This window comes from Triturus cristatus, chromosome 6 (assembly GCF_964204655.1).
Source record: "Triturus cristatus chromosome 6, aTriCri1.1, whole genome shotgun sequence".
Taxonomy (NCBI): domain Eukaryota; kingdom Metazoa; phylum Chordata; class Amphibia; order Caudata; family Salamandridae; genus Triturus; species Triturus cristatus.
The window spans coordinates 26,414,404-26,436,426 of record NC_140589.1 but is presented as its reverse complement, the minus strand read 5'-3'; the positions used below and the strand labels follow the sequence as shown (position 1 = coordinate 26,436,426).

Here is a 22,023-nt window from a genome sequence, read left to right as displayed (position 1 = left end):
CCTCTGAAATATAAATCCCATAGGATAGAATGGGATTCATATTTCGGCAGACAGGAAATCCGTCTCCATTGTGACAGAGTAACCCATCCACTGAGATCTAAATCAAACCCTTAATTATCAAATGAGACCCAGCTAACATTTTTCCCATGACAAACATGTATGTGTGTTCTTTACAGACCTATAGCATAATTTTTGGAACATGGAATATCTTTCAATATTTAATATTTCAAAGAATCACACACTTGAATCGTCCCCGTCTCAAGATGGGAGTCTCTGTGCGTGGTAATATCACACAGCCCACCTGCTAAGCTTTTGAATAAAAGTTTCTCATTTTGTCACCATCATCGACAATTGAACCAATGGCATCATTGTTGAAACAGTTATCGATGATACCAATCTACGGCAGTTATGCTGTCAGTCATCAAGTTAGTCGCGCTGGCCCTGATCCAATACCCGCAGCTCAGTTGACACAGTGCCACTGTCCACCGAATCGACCCCCGTCAATGAAGATTCTATCAACCACTCTATGAATGAACATTCAGTTGACAGCAGTTTCCTCGCTTACAATCATCAGCGATGCTGCCCTTTAGAGAGGGAACCCAGCAAGACAATTGTCAGAGGCTGTCAAAATAGCACCTCCAGAAACTGTTGCGAGAGCATACTTCCCCAAGTAGTAGAGTCTCTCGCTCCTTCCACCTTTCAGGCTTCTAGAATTGGAACTGATGGACTAACGTGCATTTGTGATAGCCTGTAACCAACACGTTCGTTTCAATACTCAGTTGGAGATGAACAGGAGCAGCCTACTCCGCAGGCAGCATGGAAACCAGGACAAAGGTAGAACTTTTTCATGTAATGGATCAACCCTTTCATGAGCACAAAGGCCACCGGTAGCAATACGTTTATAATGTATAAAGAGTTCAACCAGACCTGTATTTACCATGTGGTTCCTATTTCTGTGGTTTAGGATTTGCAACATATAATTACAGAACAACCAAGCACAGTTGCAGCTTAGCCTGTTTATGAACCACAACTACTACAGATGTCTTCGCTACACCACAAGAAGAGAATGCTTAATCCTCTGATTCCAGTGCCAGGTAGAGTCCGACTCTTTATCACAAAATGGGAGATCAACATCTGATAATGTTTGACTTTAAAGATGGTGAGCTATTCCAATAACAAGGAACCAGAATGGGTTGATTCCATATCATTAGCTGGACCATCTACGTCCCCTCTCATGGATTCACTGCCAGTGGCATTGAGAGCTTTCAATCAATAAGAAGAGCCTCAAAAAGATTGGAGTTGCTGATTCAAATTAGAGAACCATTTTCCTTTATGATTAAAAGCCGTCATTGATGTACAGTTGGATATGTTCCAATAATTGACCACATTTAGAGTGAGAGGCTCCAGGTAACGCAAACACCTGCTACAAGTGTCATTCATAGTGTGCCTTAATAAAAAGTATAAAGCCTCAGAGAATACTTGTGTGTGTTATTGGTCATCTACGAGCAAAATGTATACTGCTGCAGGCCGTCCAAAGAATATCATGAAATCTTGAAACAGTCTGTACGGCTCCTCCAGATGGGCAAGGAAGGAGATTAGATTCTCCAGTACTGGGGTATCTTTCATAGATACACATGCTTGAATCATTCCCAGTCTTTAAAGTGGGAGTCCCGCGGTACATAGTAAACAGTATGTATTAAAATAGGCTGTAATGGGAATGTAAGGTTCAGCTTGATAGCCTATCAATGTACTTAAAAAAAAAAAAGAAAAAAAGGACCAAAGTTGAACAATGACCCTTCAGGAGGCAGCATCTTTTAAAATACTCCTAATAGAGGCATATTCGCTCAGATTTCTCTGCACGTTGTGTGTGAGGGAGTCTCCTTGAGCTCTGCTCAGTTCTTCAGATTTGGTGACTTTCAAATTATCATTTTTCTCCAGTATGCCAGAACTGGTCCGAAAAGGACTCTTCTGGCCAGGTGCCACCTGTGGTAAGAAAAGGCTTCGTGCTGAAGATCCTCAATAGGAATGAATGTATTTCCTTCATCCTTCCCACAAGGTGAGAGACTACAAAATGTGTAGTCCATTTTCCACAAAAACCCTCCTTGACCGTAAGGGAAGACTTTTAGTATGGTTACAAAAACTTAAACAGGACTGCCATCGTTTCGGAGGACGAAAGCAGTGAGCGTCCATCTCCTCTGACTTTCAGAAAAAAAGGAAAGGTTTCATGAATTCCCTCAAAGAAGTAAGAACCTTTAAAGACCCATCATGGATCTGCTCAATGAGATAAAATTAAAAAGGGATTCCTCAGACTCTAAATCTGAGCCTTCTACTCCTTCTACAGCCCTTCCATTGAAGCCTAGATCCTCCTCTGTACAGATTTTTAAAAAATGTCTAAATTCACTGAAAAAATGTCCGTGACGGTCCCTAAAAGCAAGCTTTCCACGATGATGGGTATTTTGTCAACACTTTTTTCCGTCAACATCCATCCCATCGAGAATATCCACGTTGACCAAGACAACCCAGTCGACCACTCAGTCAACTATGTCCACCTAGTTGTCGACAACAGTGACATCAAAGTTTATACCAATGCAGTCTCACCACATCTGTGTTATCCTCCACCTTCCCCTCCAGTTCCACAACCAATGGATTCTCCAGTGGAAGATACTGGGGGTTTTCATACACTAATGACAAGAGCAGCCTAGCGATTCCAGCTTCCCATTACTGTTAAACAATCAGACTGTGTTCTGTATGATGGCAAAGAACGATTCTGAAAAAAATCAGAACAATACAGATTGCCAATTATATATGGGAAGCAGTAAAAATTATGAAGACAATGGTTACCATCACTGCTGTTCTCCCTTGAATGGATGAAAAATATAAAGCGGCAGAGGTCTCACTGGACATCCAAGACCTGATTCGGTCATTACGCAAGCTGCACAATGCAGGTCTAAGAATCCTTTTACCCCAATCACATATGTGCCTGACTACAAGGGCAGGCAACTAGATAATATCAGGAAAAGGTTCTCCTGGCTGAGATGGGGATGCCTGCCTGCCTTTTGGGGATTATAAAACGGCTCCATAACGATAATTTCGCCCAAGTTAGGTGCGGCAAGTGGGGCAATCTGACCCCAAAGTTCCCTGTTAACCGTGGAGTTAGACAGGGATGCGTCCTGGCCCCAACCCTATTTTCTCTTTATACTAATGCATTAGTGTCCCACCTGAGGGGAGTCAAGGACATCGATGCCCCCAAACTTAACAACGAGCAGGTGGTCGCACTAATGTTTGCTGACGACACCCTTCTGGTGTCTAAATCCCCCATGGGGATCCAACGCGCCCTCGATAGTTTCTTTGAATTTTGTTCCCAGAGAGGCCTTGAGGTCAATTCCTCAAAAACAAAATTTATGATATGCAACCCGCCCAAAAAAAATGGTCCTAACCCTTCTCTCAATGGTGTTACCCTGGATAGGGTTACAGTCTTTGAATATCTCGGTGTCACACTTTCGGATAGGATGGAATGGGGTCCCCAGCTAGCAAAAGCTAAATTACGACTCACGCAGACTTGCGGTGGGATCCTTAAAATATATAGAGCTTCCATCTCAAAACCGATAGCACCCACCATTGAGATATATAAAGCACAAGCACGGGCTGCATCTCTCTATGGGGTTGAACTATGGGGGCACTGTCTAACCGGTGACATTGGCAGATCTGAGAACCTGTTCCTAAGGTCGTTATTGTCCCTACCACCCAGCACTCCCCTTATACCACTCAGAATGGACCTGGGAGTCAGGTCCATCCAAGACGAAATTGCTTTAAGGCCACTATTGTATTGGCGCAGGCTGTGGGCAACACCAGAGTTAGTGGATTACCAAAACGATTTAAAATCGTTATTGACCCCCCGTGGTATAGATAATATACCGTGGCTTCTCTATATTAAAAGGGAGCTTATTAGATTAGGGTTTCCTGCTCTATGGCATCATCCTGAAATAAACGCCCCTACACTTTCTAGAGCTGAATTGGCAAATGCATTTTGGTTAAATAACAAAAATATGATGCTAACCAATAATAAATTAGGCTCACTGACCATGGACTTGTTTAATACTAAAGAAGACTTCAAAATAGAGCCAGTTTTAGACCTGATGGAGCCTAATGCCTCTAGAAAACTATATATGCAATTCAGGTATGGAACATTGCCCCTGAGAGCCTTCACAGGAAAGTGGTCGATAAATAATCTTCTTGACTGCCCAACCTGTGGAGCCTCTAGTGAAACTGATCTACACGTCCTCTTTTTTTTGCCCCACATATAAACCTATCAGAAAACGTTTGCTTCTTCAACTCTGTAGGAATTTGGGGACCACACATTGTAAAGTTGCCTACAGAATCCTGAAGACAGACACAGCATTACCTATAGTCTTTTCGGTATCACGTTTCTGGTATGCTGTGTGGCGAAGGAGAAGTTCCCTTTTATTGTCTAATTCCCCGGTATAATGCAACACCCATTGATTTTATCTATCATTGTTTTTACAATATTTTAATCTTTTATCTACTGTTTTAATGAATTAACTGGCAATTAATCTAATCTTTATTGTACTTACTTTTTATGAACTGCAATACCCCCTTTCTTCTTTTGTATAAATGTATGTCTTTGTGGCTTGCTTATCTTTTATGGTCTATGACCGAAATAAAGATTACTTTGATTGATAATATCAGGAAAAGGTTCTCCGCAACTGTACGTTCCTCAAACTCTCTCGCCATTCTAGGACAATATGATCGCTAAATGTGGTTGGACGGGGCCACATATCTCAACTTCTTACCAGAAGACAAAACAACAAAAACCACATGCATTTTACAAGACTGTTGAAAGGCAGCATCTGAGATTGATTGTGTAATTGATATTGCATCCATGGGCTTCCGGCAGTTAGTGGGATAGGCTGTCCTTCGATGCCAGGGTTGGCTAAAGGCCACATCATTCCGACCAGAGGTTCAGACTAAAAATCTTGATATGCCTTTCAACAGTGATTCTTCGTTTGGCAAGCAAATTGATGACACCCTGCAGTCCATAAACGCAGACATCGAGAAGGCACGATCCCTTGAAACGCTCCAGTACAGTAAGACCCATTTTCTCAGTGTTCCTTTTTCTGTCATGGATTATACCAAAGATATCCACCTCAATCCTACCAGCAGTCCTTTTGGTCTGCTTACCAACAGCATCAACCCTATTGAGCACCACCGTCAGCAGCCTATGCTAAGCAACAACAAAGAGAGGCTGCTTCCGCCAGAGATAGTGCTAGAAAACAGTGACAACATCAAGGTGCCGGCTACACTCCCTTCTCCTCACTCAGTGGGTGCTAGAATGTCACAATACCTGAATAATTAAAGAGAAATCACTACAAACAAGTGGGTTTTAGATCTCCTCGCCAAATGGTCATACACTGGAGTTACTCTAGTATTGGAGCTTTCATAGATTCACATGCTCGAATCATTACCCATAGTCGAGATGGATGTCCCCATTACATTTATAAAAGTAATGTCACAATGGACATAGGACTTAAAGGCCTAAGGCCTCACTATTTAGTAACATATTCAAGTTCTTATTTAAAAAGGACCAAACTTAGGAATCAACCAATCAGATGATACCACCCTGTCCAACCTTCCTGAGAGAAGCTCTAGTCCCTCAGATTTTCTACCGCATGTCGTGCTAGGGAGTCTCCTCTGAGCCCTGCTCAGTGTTTTCCTCACAACTCTTTGGAATCACCTTTTCTTCAGGTTTTTTCTTATTTACAAATTTTAGATTCAAATATCTTTTCTTAGGTGTAATAAACTGACCTCTCCATGTCAGACACACCTAAAAAAGGCCTCTTCAGGCCCCGTGTCACCTGCAGGAAGACTGCATTCGACAACCTCCGTAAGGACTGCCTTTTTGCTATACTCAGACCATAAACTAAGGAATGTAAGGTATGTTGTGCGTTTTCTTCAAAGACTGAAAGATCGTGAGGGTAGGCTTTTACTAAGGCTGCAGAGGCTTAGACTGGGCTGATCTGGTTTCTGATGAGGAGAGATGTTTCCTCAAGATCCTCCTCTAAAACTCCTCAAAAAAGACCACTGGATTACTCTCCACGTCATTCTTTGCAGCAACCTCCAAAGAAGACCCAAAGTCTTCAGAGGATACTGTAAAGCAAGACCCATCTTCCAAGTTACCGCCTTCACAACAGAGTTTTCTGTCAAAAAATCCTCCAAGAAACTGGTCTCAGACCATTCTACTCCACCTGTGAAGGTTACACATACTTTTAAAAAGCCTACCTCAGCCCTGCTGACTGACAGCTCGTTGACAACAACCTTAATGATGAAGAAATCTTCATTTGGTGCTATTGGGGTAACCTCTTCGACCACAGTCCCCACTATCCCTGTCATCTGCGCCAACCTCATTGACAAGCCAGGTTCTCTTGTCGACGGTACAGACCACCAAGGCTTCTAAGTCGTCGACGAAGTTACCGATGACGAAGGTAACTACGAGTCTTTCGTCAACTACTATTTCCCCATCGACAACGAGCCTATTGTCGACAACCCCCTTGTCTACTATCGCCCCATTATTTTGTCGACTGTCTCGTTGACGAGGGATATCTAGTCAACAGCAATTCTTTAATCCACGCCTGTATTGGCGGAGGTGTCCCTGTCCTCGTCGGCGCCGCTTTCCTCTGTTGACGGCTCATCGAAGGCGAATATTCCAGCGACGACAACTGCGTTGACTACCTTGTTGATGAGTCCAACGTCAAAAAATGGAAAATTGATTTTTCAACCAAAATTTAAACAGGAAAAGTTAACGGCTTACTTGACATCACCAAGAAGAGTCAAACCCTTGTTACCAGCACACCTCTTAGATAATGAGGATTATTCTGACGAGGACAGCCTCTTTGGGGCAGCGCAAAGTCTGTCAGAGCTCAATGTAAAATACCAAAAGGACTCTGATCAGCAGGAGTATTATGGTCAACAATTTTACTATTCTGACCAACGCAGTCAGCAGCAACCACAACAAGACATGGTGTACCTTCCTTCCACCCTTGTAACAGATCTGCAATCCATGCTAGCGGATTATAGAAAGAGGCTTCCTCCAACAATGCTATCACCTGCGCCAGCATCTGCGCCTTTGGTACAAATGCAACCCCCACCATCTCCTCAGTCACAAGTGCCTGTACAACAACGATCTTCCTCTGACAGAGGAAGAACAGGAGGAAGGGTAAATACAGGATCAACAGCAATAACATGACGAGTGGGATGATTATATTATTCCTCCACCAGCGTCTCCATCTCTGCCACAAACTGATTCACCTCCAGAGGACATTGGAGGTTTTCATAACCTCTTGGAGAGGTCAGTTGGGCATTTTGAGCTTCTGATGCCTGTGCATCAACAGGACTGTTTCCTTTATGACCCCAAGGAGCCTTTTAGCAAATCTCAGATCAATGCCCATTATGGACTATCTGGGATCAAGGAGTAAAAATATTGCTGAATCCAGCGACAGTGCCACCAGCCTTACCGAGACTTGATAAAAAGTATAAGGCTCCTGACCATGTGCCTGCTCGTCTCACAGGTCATCCAAAACCAGATTCAGTGATATCTCAAGGGGCACAAAGCAGATCGAAGAACCCATCAGCACCATTATTAGCACCCCCAGACAAGGAGGGTAGAAGACTGGACAACATTGATAAACTTTTTTCAACTTGGTCTGCTCTAAAGGTCAGAGCTTCCCTCGCTTTATTAGGTCGTTACAGCCCTATGTGGTCGGATATTGATCCTTATATCTACAATATCCCATCGGACATCAAAGATGAAGCTAAGAAAATTCTCCGTCTTGGAGCTAATCGATTGTGTGACGGACATCGCTTCCACCAGTTTCCACCTACTGGCCTGGGACTGCAATCTTAAGGCGCCAAGGATAGCTGAAGGCCACAACATTCATACCAGAGGTTCAGACCAAGATTTTAGATATGCCCTATGATGGAGAGGAGCTTTTTTGGAAGCATATCGATGAAGCTTTGCAGGGTAAAGAAAGATACAGATACTGCTAAAGCCCTTGGTACTCTCCAGTATAAAAAGATGCCCTTTCGTGGTGCTCGGGGCAAGAGTCCATCATCTTACAGAGGAGGCTACCAACAGTACCGGTATCCATCTTATACCTCTTCCAGCCAACAATACAGACTACATTTTGCCCAGCAGCAGTCGCCTGGAACTGCATACAACAAGTCTTCCTTTCGAGGGAAAACAGGACGACAGAAGGGTAATAAGTTGTCAATGACCTCCCCCGACTGCCGGCTGCTACTTTTCCAGACACTTCCAAAGTAGGAGGCAAAATTTCCCACTATTTACAAAATTGGAAACCAATCACGACAGATTGGGTCTTCGATCCGGTACAATTTGGTCACTCTCTGGAATTCATAGAGCTGCCACCTCCGACCCCTCCTCAGCCTCTTATTCACAAGCATTTGCACCTCCAGAAAGGAGCAAAGGAAAGCGTTACGTTTCACCAGAGGGGAAAAGGTTTTTATTCCCGGTGCTTCTTGGTTCACAAGAAGTCAAAGAAGTGGAGACCAATTCTAGATTTGAGAAATCTGAACAAATTCCTCAAATAGTAGTTCCGTATGATCACCATCCAAGATGTGTTGCAGTTTCTCAATGGAAACGACAACATGACGCTCTTAGACCTGCAGGACGCATATTTCCACATTTCCATTCACAAGAAACACCTAGTTTCTCAGATTCACAGTAGACAGCAGACATTATCAGTTCCGAGTGTTAACTTTCAGGCTCAAGTCTGCCCCTCGCATTTTTACAAAATGTCTAGCGCCAGTAGCAGAGTATCTCAGACCACATCACCAAAGTTTTCCTAACCTCGACAACTGGCTAGTCAAGGCTCCTACCTACAACGCCGCAAAAGCGCCGACCAAGGCGTGTCTATGCCTCTTCAGTCAACTGGGTCTCACTTTAAATCCAGAGAAATCAGTCCTTCAACCTACGCGGCAAATAACATTTCTGGAAGCCATCCTGGATACTACTTTAAACAGGGCTTATCCCACATTTGAAAGACAGCAAAAGGTTCTAACTTTAGCGGGCCCCATACAAAGAAGAAAGTCACTTTCCGTACGCTTATAAAAATCTCTCCTGGGCAAGATGTCCTCCTGTATACTTGTCATCCCTTACTGCAGTCTACACATGCATCCTCTTCAAGAAGCTTTGAATATCCAATTGGTACAGGTCAACGGAACTTTCGATGACTTAATTCAAGTATGTCCTCCAGTACTTTGGTGGACACCGCCTCGTCATCTGCCACAGGGATTACCATTCCTGCTACGAGCCTTTCCCCTAGTGGTAACGGACACTTCTCTTGAGGGTTCGGGAGCCTTCCTACATGAACTTCATATCAGCTGCAAATGGCTGCCATCTCAATGGAACCTACACATACGTTTTCTAGAATTAAAAGTTGTGTTCCTTGCTATACAAGCCTTACTGCCCAGAATAAAGAATTTCTCAGTGCTTGTCAGGACAGACAATACGACAATGCATTACTTAAATAATCAGGGAGAAACACGATCTTTTCCTCTCTCTCAAGAAGCTCAATTGATTTGTAACTGGGCAATTTGGCACAAAGTCTCTCTTGACAGCAGAATACGTACTAGGGTAGCAGAACACCATAGTGGACTTGCTAAGCAGATTGCAAATTACCTGCCATGAGTGGGAGTTGAATCAAAACCGCCTCAATAGAATTTTCTCACTGGGGCAATCCAGCTTTAGACCGGTTTGCCACTTGCGACAACTCCAAATGCCAGTTCTCCCTAAGCTGGCATCCGCAACAGTGATCTTGGGGGAATGCCTTTTCAATAGCATGGTCAGGCATATTTTCCTACGTGTTTCCTCCCAGTCCTCTGTTACCAAGGGTGCTAAAGAAGGTCTAAGCCTGACAAAGTAAGGCTTATGGTGTCCTACAAGACAAAACCGAAGGAAATGATGGACGGAGTGTTGAACATTGCAAGCACTCACCCCCAGTCAACTGATCTGGGTTTAATCCATCACCGTTCTTTAGCCCACTCTGCCACCCCAGTTCAGACATGTCCATATGCAAATCAGTCTGACCCTGTGCCTCATGGGAACAGTCCAGCTCGAACTGCCACAAGACAAGCAGGGGCATCATCCGGAGCTTTCTACTTTAAGTCGATCCTAGGTAAGACAGGGATACCTGTGGCAGGTGTCATCATTTTTACACGTTCTTCCCAGATGTGATCAACAATGGGTATAGATCTAACAGATTTCCTAGATAGATCTTTGAAATCGTAGAGAAAGCAGTCTGATTGTTTGAGCGTTAAAGATCGTTGGAAACGTGATGCAGCTGCTTTTTCTAATTTTAGGCGTATAAGCTGCCGATATCCTCTGGTAGAGACTCTACAATTTGCGGAGAAGGAGACACAGGCGTGGCTATGACGTAGTCCTCCCATTCATCACGTTTGCCAATCTTTTTGAGGTTAATTGTCCTCATAATAATCTTAATGCCGTGGCCTTGCCAACATTGGTACACGGAGCTCCATCTTCTGTCTCTGCAACCTCCAATACCCCTCAAGCCGATTCTGTTGCTTTTAACCATGAACCGGGTACAAGTTTGACATCCAGACCCAGGTTCTCGGGTTATCCGCTTGGCTCCTGAGTCCCAGGAGTTTCGACACCTGAACATCCCACAGGAATGCAGAGAAGTCCTGTTTGGGGCCCGTGCAGACAGTACCAACAAAACATACTCTTTAAAGTGGAAAAGATTCTGTATTTGGTGTAAATCAGCTAGGGTGCACCCTCTCTGGTCATCTCCAGAGGAGATTTTGGCAGATCTCCTCCATCTGGCACAGTCAGGTTTAGCACATGCTGCGATAAAAGTGCATTTAGAGGCTATCTCCTGTTTCCAGAGATCAGCTGAGAACCCATCTTTATGGTCTAGCAGATAGGTAAAGCAAATCAATAACGGACTCTTCAGGACCTTTCCAACCGTGATAATTCCTCTTCCAACATGGCAGCTCAAAATTGTGCTTATACAGCTAATGAAGCACCCTTTTGAACCTATGCATAGAGGTAGTGCAAAGTTCCTCTCCTGGAAGATCGCTCTCCTCCTGGCCCTTACTTCCGTGATGAGAATTGGTGAACTCTAAGCTTTCACTATCCAAGAGCCATACTGCTCCAGTATTGGATCTTTCATAGATTCACAGGCTTGAATCCTTCCCGTCATCGTAGGGGGGAGTCCCAAGGTATACCTATAAAAGCAGTAGATACAACTACTATAGGCTACCATGCAATGAAGAGTCACTGCAATAGCCTATCCATTTTCTTTTGTAAAAAAAGTACCACATTTAAGCAGCAGCTAATCTGGCAACGGCACCCTCTAGAACAATCCCTAGAGAGGCTAGGTTCCTCAGATTTTCTACCGCTCGTTGTTTGAAAGGGATGGTGCAGTGAGCTAAAAAACGGTGATGGATTAAAACCATGATCTCTTGACTTGGTAAGAGTATTCTGCATCATTCAGAAACTCTGTCCATCACCACCCCCCTTTTTCCCAAATCGATTTTATCCACACTCAGTGTGGGAGGGTATGCTCAGACGTGAGTCCCTTGCTCATTGCACCATCAGGATTCAGGCAAGCCGGGCTGATGAAGGCTGAGATGCCAGAAACCGGTCCCCGGAAGCTTGTTTCCTTCCCAGTATAAGAATTGGCTTGGTAGTTTGGTTTGCCCTGTTCCCATCATGCACTGGGACAGGTACAGACTAATTTGCATGTAGCCAGGTTCTGAGCTGGGATGGTGCAGTGAGCTAAAAAACGGTGATGGATTAAAACCATGATCTCTTGACTTGGTAAGAGTATTCTGCATCATTCAGAAACTCTGTCCATCACCACCCCCCCTTTTTCCCAAATCGATTTTATCCACACTCTGTGTGGGAGGGTATGCTCAGACGTGAGTCCCTTGCTCATTGCACCATCAGGATTCAGGCAAGCCGGGCTGATGAAGGCTGTGATGCCAGAAACCGGTCCCCGGAAGCTTGTTTCCTTCCCAGTATAAGAATTGGCTTGGCAGTTTGGTTTGCCCTGTTCCCATCATGCACTGGGACAGGTACAGACTAATTTGCATGTAGCCAGGTTCTGAGCTGGGATGGTGCAGTGAGCTAAAAAACGGTGATGGATTAAAACCATGATCTCTTGACTTGGTAAGAGTATTCTGCATCATTCAGAAACTCTGTCCATCACCACCCCCCCTTTTTCCCAATTGGATCTCTTCAGACACTTCGCATTTTCCCGGCAGCAGCACTTCTTCACCTGCTCCCATTGAAAACGACGACGTGACCCGACACCATTTGACACCTATGCACCCGGCTTCCCTGGATGAGGTAACTCGAGTATTCCAGTGCTCCCTTGGGTGTTGGCCCTAGAACTTCCCAAGTCCAAAAGGGTTTGGTCCTAGCTCGTCTCTAAGTGTCCCTAATCTTAAAAGATCTAACCGCAACTTTCCCCATAGAAGCTAACGGGAGCTCCCGGCTGTGTTTGCACACGGCCCCGTGGGTCCCCTGTATCACTACCTTGGATGGTTCCTTGGGGTCCCAGCGATTCTGCAAGCTCTAGGCCTGGTCTAGTTAAGTGGTTCTTATATCACTATTTTAGTATATGGTTTGGCTCGGCCCTTGGGCCTAACATGTATTTGTGCTATTTTACTGTAATATTTGAAGTGTAACCTATATGTTTAGACCTCTACCCTCATAAAGAGACTAGTAGGGTGTGTTTAGAAATAAATACACATATATATATATATATATATATATATATATATATATATATATATATATATATATATATATATATATATATATATTGCCTTTCATTTGGTCATTCAAGAGATTATAGACTGGTAAAACAAGCTGCTTTACATTCCTTCCAGACTTAGCCTGAAGGCTGCTCTCCATAGCTACCACTAGGATAGCTTTCAATAAAGGTCATCTTTAACCCCTTCGCTGCGGCGGGAATTCCGCCGCAGCGCTGGGGGGGGTTTGGGGGCAGCGCGGTGGCGCTGTGCTCATGACGGAGCCACTCCGTCATGAGCCACGGTTGAGCTGTGCTCATGACGGAGTGGCTCGGTCATGAGTGCTGAAGGGGTTAACCTATCATCAATAAGGGTTGTATGGACTGGTGCAGGGTGCCCACTATAACTAGTGGACAGTATATACCAGGCCAACTTCTGACACCAGGGTTGGCTGAAAGCAACTATGTTTGGCCCTGAGGTGCAAAGCAAAAGTTTGGACATATCATTTGGTGAAACACTCTCTGGCAAACATATTGATGACGCTTTGCAAACCATCAAAACAGATACGGACACCGCTAAGGCTCTGGGAACTCTCCAATATAGAGCATGTGGCAGAGGAGCCTTATCTTTTCTACGAGGTTACCGGAGATACCAGCCTCAAAATTACACCCCTTTCCAACCTTACTACCAACAACAGCAAATACAGTGCGCCTCCACAGGCTGCCTGTTCCAGACAACCTAGACGAAAGCAACAAGTTCAACCCAGAGATCATTTATAGTTTAAACATTTCTAGACTCGTGTATTTGTGCCTTGTTTTATTGTGCCTTGCTTTTACTGTGCTGCTATTGCAATAGTTTTTCATTTTGTGCCTTTTGTGGCATTTTCGCCCCTTGTGTCCGCCCCTTGCCGGCTCTCCCTGAGCCGCTCTCAGCCATCCCGCCACTGCGTCCCTGCGGCCCCGCCCCCCTAGCGCCCCCATTCGCTTTCCCCTCCCGCCTCCCAGCTGCTCCTCCCTTCTTAATGGCGGTCGCTGCGCGTCGCTGGTGAGTGACCTCTGACTTGCCTTTGATCAGGAGCTCGCTCCCCCACGCGGGTCAGCACCACCTAGCTGTGCCCATGTCCCTGACCCCCGCCCACACTGATGTTCGAGGCCCTCCTCCACCTTCAGGCACCCGCCTGCGCCTCATCCCTGGTGTCTAGTGGGCTGCTGGTAAGCGTTCCTAGACTCTTGTATTTGTGCCTTGTTATGATTGTGCCTTGTTTTATTGTGCCTTGCTTTTACTGTGCTGCTATTGCAATCGTTTTTCATTTTGTGCCTTTTGTTCCATTTTTGCCCCTTGTGCGCTCCCCTTGCCGGCTCTCCCTGAGCCGCTCTCAGCCTTCCTGTCGCTGCGGCCCCGCCCCCCTAGCGCCCCCATTCGCTTTCCCCTCCCGCCTCCCAGCTGCTCCTCCCTCCCTCTTCCCTTCTTAATGGCGGTCGCGCGCCGCTGGTGCGCCGGAGGCTAGCCCGTCTGCGCCTGGACCGCGCCCAGCGCCAGTCTCCCTGGCCCGTGGCACCCCCACACCCCCAGACGCCATTACACCACCAGCAACCTCCACGCCTTCAACCGAGGAAGCTCTTCCACCTGTTTCCAGTCCTCCCCCCGGACCACCAAAGGACCCTTCGCCTGCCAAGCCTGCCACTTCACCTGCACCTTAAAGCACCACGACAGACCTGCCAACAACCACCTGAGCTGCATTCTACTCAACACCCTCTCCATCCACAAACACGCCATCGAACTTTGGGACCTGCTGACCTCCACGTCACCGGACATCGCCTTCCTCACCGAAACCTGGACAAGCTCGGCCTCTGAACCTGACATTGCCATTGCCATCCCTGAAGGCTACAATATCCCCAGGAGAGACCGCACCAATCAACCAGGAGGAGGAATGGTCATAGTCCACAAAAGCACCATCAAAGTCTCGACCAGCACCCACGACACCCTCAACTCCACCGAACACCTCCACTTCAACGCCAACACCACCCTCAAAGGAACACTGATCTACAGACCCCCAGGCCCCCGAGCACAATTCTGCAACACTATCGCCGACATAGTCAGCGCCCAAGCCCTCGCCTCAGCGGATTACATCCTCCTCGACGATCTAAACTTCCACCTAGAAAACGACGTCAACACCAACCACCTGCTGGACAACCTCGCTAACCTCGGCTTCACACAACTCGTCCCTTCGCCCACTCACACCGCAGGCCACACACTTGACCCCATCTTCGCTGCCAACAGCCACATCTCCTTCAGCCACACCACTGAACTAGACTGGACAGACCATCACTGCATCCACTTCTCCTACCAGAAACCACCTACTCACCACCACCGCACACAACCCCCTCCCCCCCGACGCAACTGGAGCAAAGTCTCAACAGAACAACTGATCTCCACCATCGCCCAGATCCCACCGCCAGGAACCTCGGACCCCGACACAGCCGCCACCGACCTGCATGCTGGTTAGCAGACTGCACCAACACCCTCGCGCCGCTCAAAAAGTCCTCAAACACCCTTCACAGCGCCAAGGCGAGCTGGTTCACCCCTGATCTACTGAACTCCAAACGAGAACACCGCAAAAGAGAGAAGGCCTGGCGCATGGATCTCACCCAACCCAACCACATTGCACTCAGAGTCCATCTGCAAGCATCACCAACTGATCCGCACCGCCAAAAGAACCCACTTCAACAACCGCCTAGACAACAACGCCCACAACCGTAAAGAACTCTTCGGCATCGTAAAATAACTCTCAAACCCCAGGACCTGCTCCAACGAACCCCCTCCATCACAAGAGCTCTGCAACTCCCTCGCTACCCACTTCCGCCGCAAGATAGAAGAAATTCACAACCGCTTCAGCCCCAAACAGACCGCAGACCGCAGACACCCACGAACCTGACGCCCCGAGCAACACCAACCTCCTCCACACCTGGACCCTCGTCAACGAAGAAGACCACACTCACACCATGGCCTCCTTCCACTCCGGATCCCCTTCGGACCCCTGCCCTCACCACATTTTCAATAAAGTTAGCAACATCATCGCTCCCCACCTCTGCAACACCATCAACAGCTCCTTCGAGTCAGCCACCTTCCCGGAAAACTGGAAGCACGCAGAAGTCAACGCACTACTGAAGAAGCCCAAGGCGGACCCAGGCGACCTGAAGAACTACCGGCCGATCTTCCCTCCTCCCCTTTCCGGCCAAGGTCATCGATAAAGTTGTCAACACCCAGCTCTCCCTCTTCCTAGAAGACAGCAAGGCGCTCGACACCTCCCAATCCGGATTCCGAAAAAATCACAGCACCGAGACCGCACTCATCGCTACCACAGACGACCTAAGGATCGTGCTCGACAAAGGAGAAACCGCAGCACTCATCCTGCTGGACCTCTCTTCTGCATTCGACACGGTATGCCATCACACCCTCCGCACATGACTCCACAACGCCGGAATCCGCGACAAGGCTCTCAACTGGATCTCATAATTTCTCACCGGCAGAACCCAGAGAGAACGCCTTCTGCCATTCCTGTCTGAAGCCTCCAAGATCTGTGGCGTCCCTCAAGGATCCTCCCTCAGCCCAACGCTCTTCAATGTCTACATGGCTGCTCTCGCTAAAATCGCTCGGACACACCACATCAACATAGTATCATACGCAGATGACACCCAGCTGATCCTCTCCCTCACGAAAGACCCCACTACTGCCAAAAACAACCTACACAACGGACTACACGCCATCTCCAACTGGATGGAATCAAGCCGCCTCAAGCTAAACACCGATAAAACAGAGATCGTCATCTTCGGCTCCAACCCCCTCAGCATGGAACGACTCCTGGTGGCCCAAGTCCCAAGGCACCGCACCCTCACCCACCACCCATGCTCGCAACCTGGGCTTCATCTTGGACTCCACTCTCAGCATGACTCAGCAGGTCAACGCAATCTCCTCCTCCTGCTTCAACATTCTCCGCAAGATCTTCAAGTGGATCCCCGTCGAGACCAGTAAAACGGTCACCCACGCCCTGGTCAGAAGCAGATTGGACTACGGCAACGCCCTATATGCAGGAACAACGGCCAAGCTACAAACCAAGCTACAACGTATCCAGAACGCATCCGCCCACCTCATCCTTGACGTCCCACGCCGCAACCACATCTCCCCCCCCCACCTCAGAGACCTACACTGGCTACCCGTACCGAAAAGGATCACCTTCAAGCTCCTGATCCACGCACACAAGGCTCTCTACAACACCGGTCCAGCCTACCTCAACGACAGACTTTCCTTCCACGCTCCCACACGCCATCTCCGCTCCGCCAACCATGCTCTCGCCACCATCCCCCGCATCCGTCGCACCACCGCCGGAGGAAGATCCTTCTCACACCTCGCCGCCAAAACCTGGAACTCTTTACCACTCCAGCTACGCCAGACCCAGGACCTTCTAACTTTCAGGAAACGCCTCAAAACATGGCTTTTCGACCAGTAGCATCCCCACTCCCCAGCGCCTTGAGACCCTAACTGGTGAGTAGTGCGCTTTATAAGTATATTGATTGAAACATGATACGGTAATTCTATGGATCAATCCTAAGTTTATTCTTAAAGTTCCCTCGGATTTTCATTTTAACAAACCAATTGTGCTAAAGTCTTTTTTTCCCAACTCATCAGATGGCAGCTGAGCGTGCCTTGCATTCCTTGGATCTAAAACGCTGCCTAAAATTCTATCTAGACATGACCAAATCCTTCTGCAAATCTAATCAATTGTTCATAGCTTATAGCGCACCTAGGAGAGGTTTCCCTCTGACGAAACAGAGCATCTCGAGATCAATCTCTAGTGCAATCCTTTTCTGCCATCAACAGGCAGGCCAGCCACTGCTATCAAAGGTCCGTGCTCATTCTACTAGAGGCGTGTCTACATCTATGGCTCTGTTTGCAGGTGTCTCTCTATCAGACATCTGTAGGGCAGGAACATGGAAAACGCCGCACTTTTTCCAAGCATTACTGTCTGGATTCCAAGGTCATGAAAGACGCTGCAGTGGGACAAGCGATACTGAGACCTCCCTTTCAGTGAAGGTGAGCCTTTCCTTACTTCCCACCATCCTTGATGATGCACACTTGCTTTTCCTGTTTAAGCTGTTGTCATTTACTATTATGGACACGCAAAACATAGTTATGTACTATTTGCTGATGTATATATTCTTTTCTTGTTACATGGCAAAATGTGCTGATTACTGCTATTTACTATGATTCAAGCATGTGAATCTATGAAAGTTCCAATCCCGGAGATAGAAAATGAGTTACTTATCTGTAACTGTAGTTCTTCAGTATTGGAATCTTTCATAGATTCACATGTGACCCACCTCCCCTGGAAAGGCTCATCTTTGTTACTTCTTTTTGTACTCACTGTGCTTAGAAAATCTGAGGGACTAGAGCTTCTCACAGGAAGGTTCTACAGGGTGGTATCATCTGATTGGTTGTTTTCTAAGTGTGTTCCTTTTTTAAATAAGGACTTGTATATGTTACTAAATAGTGAGGCCATAGGCCTTTAAGTCCTATGTCTATTGTGACATTACTTTTTTAAATATACCGGGGACTTCCATCTCGACAACTGGGAATGATTCAAGCCTGTGAATCTATTAAATATTCCAATACTGGAAAACTGCATTTACAGGTAAGTAACTTACTTTCTTCACTCAGGTCCACCTCAAACTCCAACAAAGTTCCTCCCATCTCACCCCCACCTTCTTCACAAGTAGGTTTTAGCCAGTCATCCAAAGGGGCCATAGAACATGTTTCATATTCCTAAAAAGGTAAAAGGTTTTACTCCTGTTATTTTTCCTAGTGATAAAGACATCAGGGTAGTGGTGCCCCATTCTCAATCTTGGGAAACTCATGTACATCAAGAAGCTCTTTCTGTATGATTTCCCTTCACGAAATTCTCCACCTTCTCAACCACAGACATTTTCTAATCCGCCTTGATCTCCAAAATGCCTAGTTCTCTGTTCCCATCCATCCCAGGCATCACATTCCTCCTATTCACAGTAGCCGGTTGTAGGAAAGTAGGATCTGCTTTCATGATTACCCCCACTTTGTGCCTGGTGTTATGCTGTTTCTGGCTGGGCTCCTGCTAATCAGAACACCCAGTATGTGCTTACTCCCCCGAATTGGTTATGGTGAGTACTTTAGTACATCCCAGATTGATTACAGGTATACCCTTATAAGTCCCTAGCATATGGTACTGAGGTACCCAGGGCATATGTACACCAGGGGTCCCCCATGGGCTGAAGCATGTATTATGCCACCTGTGAGAGATCACTAAAATTGTGACTCCAGGCCTGCCCTTGCAGCCTGTGTAACCACTTACGACAGATATAGGTTTTCCTATATCTGTGGTCACTGCACTTAAAACCTATAAGTCACTGTATCAGGTAGGCCTTTCAGTCCTGAAGGCAGGGTGCTCGGTTCAAAGTGTGATGGTGACCCTGCATGAGCAGGACACCCCTACACCCTACGGGTACCATTCTCCCGGGTTGTAAGTGCATCACTCATATAACATATAGAGGGTCCATGTGTCATTCCTAGATTACATCTCTAAACTGTCTGTAACGAACCATGTTATGTTTGGTATCAAACATGTTGGGATCCTACCCCACACCGTAAACGGTTTGGGAGGTATGATTCCATGCACTGTAAAGCTCCTCCGGGAGGTCCTCCATGCTCCAGGTACCAGTCTTCCAGAACCAGACCGCAAGCTAGGGCTGCTGCTGACCAGAGACCTGTTTCTGCCCTCCTGCTGCTGAGCCAAGCTCGAGCAGAGAAAGGCAGAACAAAAGATGTCCTGTCACAGGGCTGTGTGACTACCTTCCAGACAGGGTTTAGTGTATTGTTGCAGGGTGGGGGCTCTTGCCTGCGCCACTGAGGCTGCTTTCAGGCCACATTTGGTGCCCTCCTTGCATCGTCCAGTTCAAACCAGTTTAGGAAGCCGTTGGCTCCCACTCTGGCACGAAACTGGACAAAGAACATGGGAGTACCCTCCCCACTGTCCAGCCCCTCCTCTGGCAGGGACCCCTAGATCGTCCCAACGCTTTCTTTAGGGTACTTAAGGGTTTGCCTGTGGTTGGGACCCTAAAGTCGTCGTGAGACTAGATTCAAATCAAGATAAAACGTAATCTTCGACCGTCTTGGCACTCTGGACTTCGCTGTGGGAACCAAGGCTGCAACTGGGAAGACTCCTGCTGCTCCTGGTCTCGATGCACTGCTCGTCTGCTGCAACATCCGTGCCTGTGCTCCATACAGGAACCTTCCATTGCCTGTGGACATTCAAGTAACCTTGAAGTGAAGGAGTCACTTACCTGCATCAGTAGGTACCGCAACAAAGCTAACCGGTCTGCTGCTCCTGGGCTCCCACTGTCTCTGAAAAGCTCAGCAACACATGCGGTGGTTCTACAACTCCCTTGAGGCTTGCACCATCTTCACATAGAGTTTGAGGCCAGTATTCCTCGTCCGATCCGCAGGAACCAAACTCCTGTGCCCCGAGTTGACTTGTCGTTGGAAAAGTTTGTTGGCTTTCTTCCTCAAACCTCTTCGGGCTCCAAATAGCCTCCACCTCAAGCATCTCCTGCGACCAAGATCTCCATCCTCACCTGCATCTTTGGTGAGCTGCTCACGGTCCCCTTGCGACTCCAGTGCCTCCAGCCTGTGGGGTCCTGTTGAGGGTCTTCTTTGATTCCATCTGGCTCCCCTGATTGCTCAGGGCCTGCTCTGACTCCCCTGCTTGTGGTGAGTCACTTGTACCTACTGGTCCCGACACTGTACCTGTTTCGCCTTCAAATTAGAGTATTATAAGGCCTTGCGTCTTATTTGTGCAGCCTGACCCCTCTGACGTGCCTTCAGTCCCAGTGGGCCCCCATGGATCCAGACTGGTATCGGTCGTGCCACTCCAACCTGTCTTGGCGTCGATGCTTGCAGCGTTAGCCCCATTGTGATCTCTGAATCTGTTACAAAGCCGCGTCGACCGACAGAACCACCGTGTCCTGGGTTGGAGCCTGAGCCCTATTGCAAGGGGCTAGGCATCAGGGAAGAATGCAAGAGGGTCGCTGGACCCTTTAGAATACCAGCCTTATGAACATATGGACTGGTGTGAGGAACTGGGTGATGCCAGGGAACTAGCTACAACTCCAGATACTAGCATGCTTTCTCCCCCTACCGTGGCTATGGAGGAGAGAGCTACATATGCAGTGGTGGTGCAGAAGGCGGCTGAGGTCCTCGACCTTCAGTTGCCCTTTGGCAGTCAAGTCCAACATCTTGACTGAGATACTTCAACAGGGAGTCTCTTCCTCTGAACCCCTACTCCTGTTCAACAAAGCCCTGACGGACATCCTTCTGATGACCTTGTTATGTTATGTTATGTTATTTTAAATTTATAAGGCGCACAGATGCCACAGCAAGCGGCGTCCCGGCCAACACAGGGGTTCCTATAAATAGGACAATTGCCCACCGCCCCGCTCCAGTTGATCCAAATGTCATCACCCAGCGCGTGACCTTGGTGATCCAAGCCTTCACTTCCCATGGCACAATCCTGTACCAGACCCCCAGACAGGTAATCCAAGAGGCTGGACAGCTTGTGAAAGAAAATGTTTTCTTTTGCCAGCCTTTCATTGTGGTCAGTGAACATTGCATGCTTATTGGGTCATTATTCCAACACGTTGTGGGAAACTGTTGCACAAGTTCTACTACAGGTGCCAGAGGAGGACTTGACCACTCGCCCAAGCAGTCTCAGACGTGAGAAACTCAACGAAGATCACTATACACTGTGGACTGGACACGACTGACTTGCTGGGCAGAGTGGGTTCATCGACCGTGCCACCCCTGACTGATGTCAGGCTTTTTGTGGAATGTCCAGGCTTCCCTCATGAACATGCCCTTTGATGGCATCTGTCTCTTTGGAGACCAGGCAGACTCTGTTCTGGAGCGCTTTAAGGACTCGCAAGCTACGGCCAAATCCTTGGGCCTCTTTACTGCTCCACGTCATCCCCAGTCTACCTTTCACTCCTATCATTAGCCACGGAAGGGGTTTTCAACTGTGTCCACCCTATCCCAGTCAGTAACCGAGCTGCACAAGCTTCCCAGCCTCTGCATGGACAAGGGTGCAGTTCCTACTGGCCTCGTGGGCCAGGTAGCCTCTGGGCTGGTCCA

General features: G+C 47.3%; 1 protein-coding gene across 1 annotated transcript in view; it reads left to right on the top strand.

The window, feature by feature from the left end:
- Positions 1-22,023, top strand: part of LOC146813672 (cysteine-rich protein 3-like) — a 596,787-nt gene that overhangs the window by 443,763 nt on the left and 131,001 nt on the right. The gene's annotated exons all lie outside the window — the stretch shown is intronic.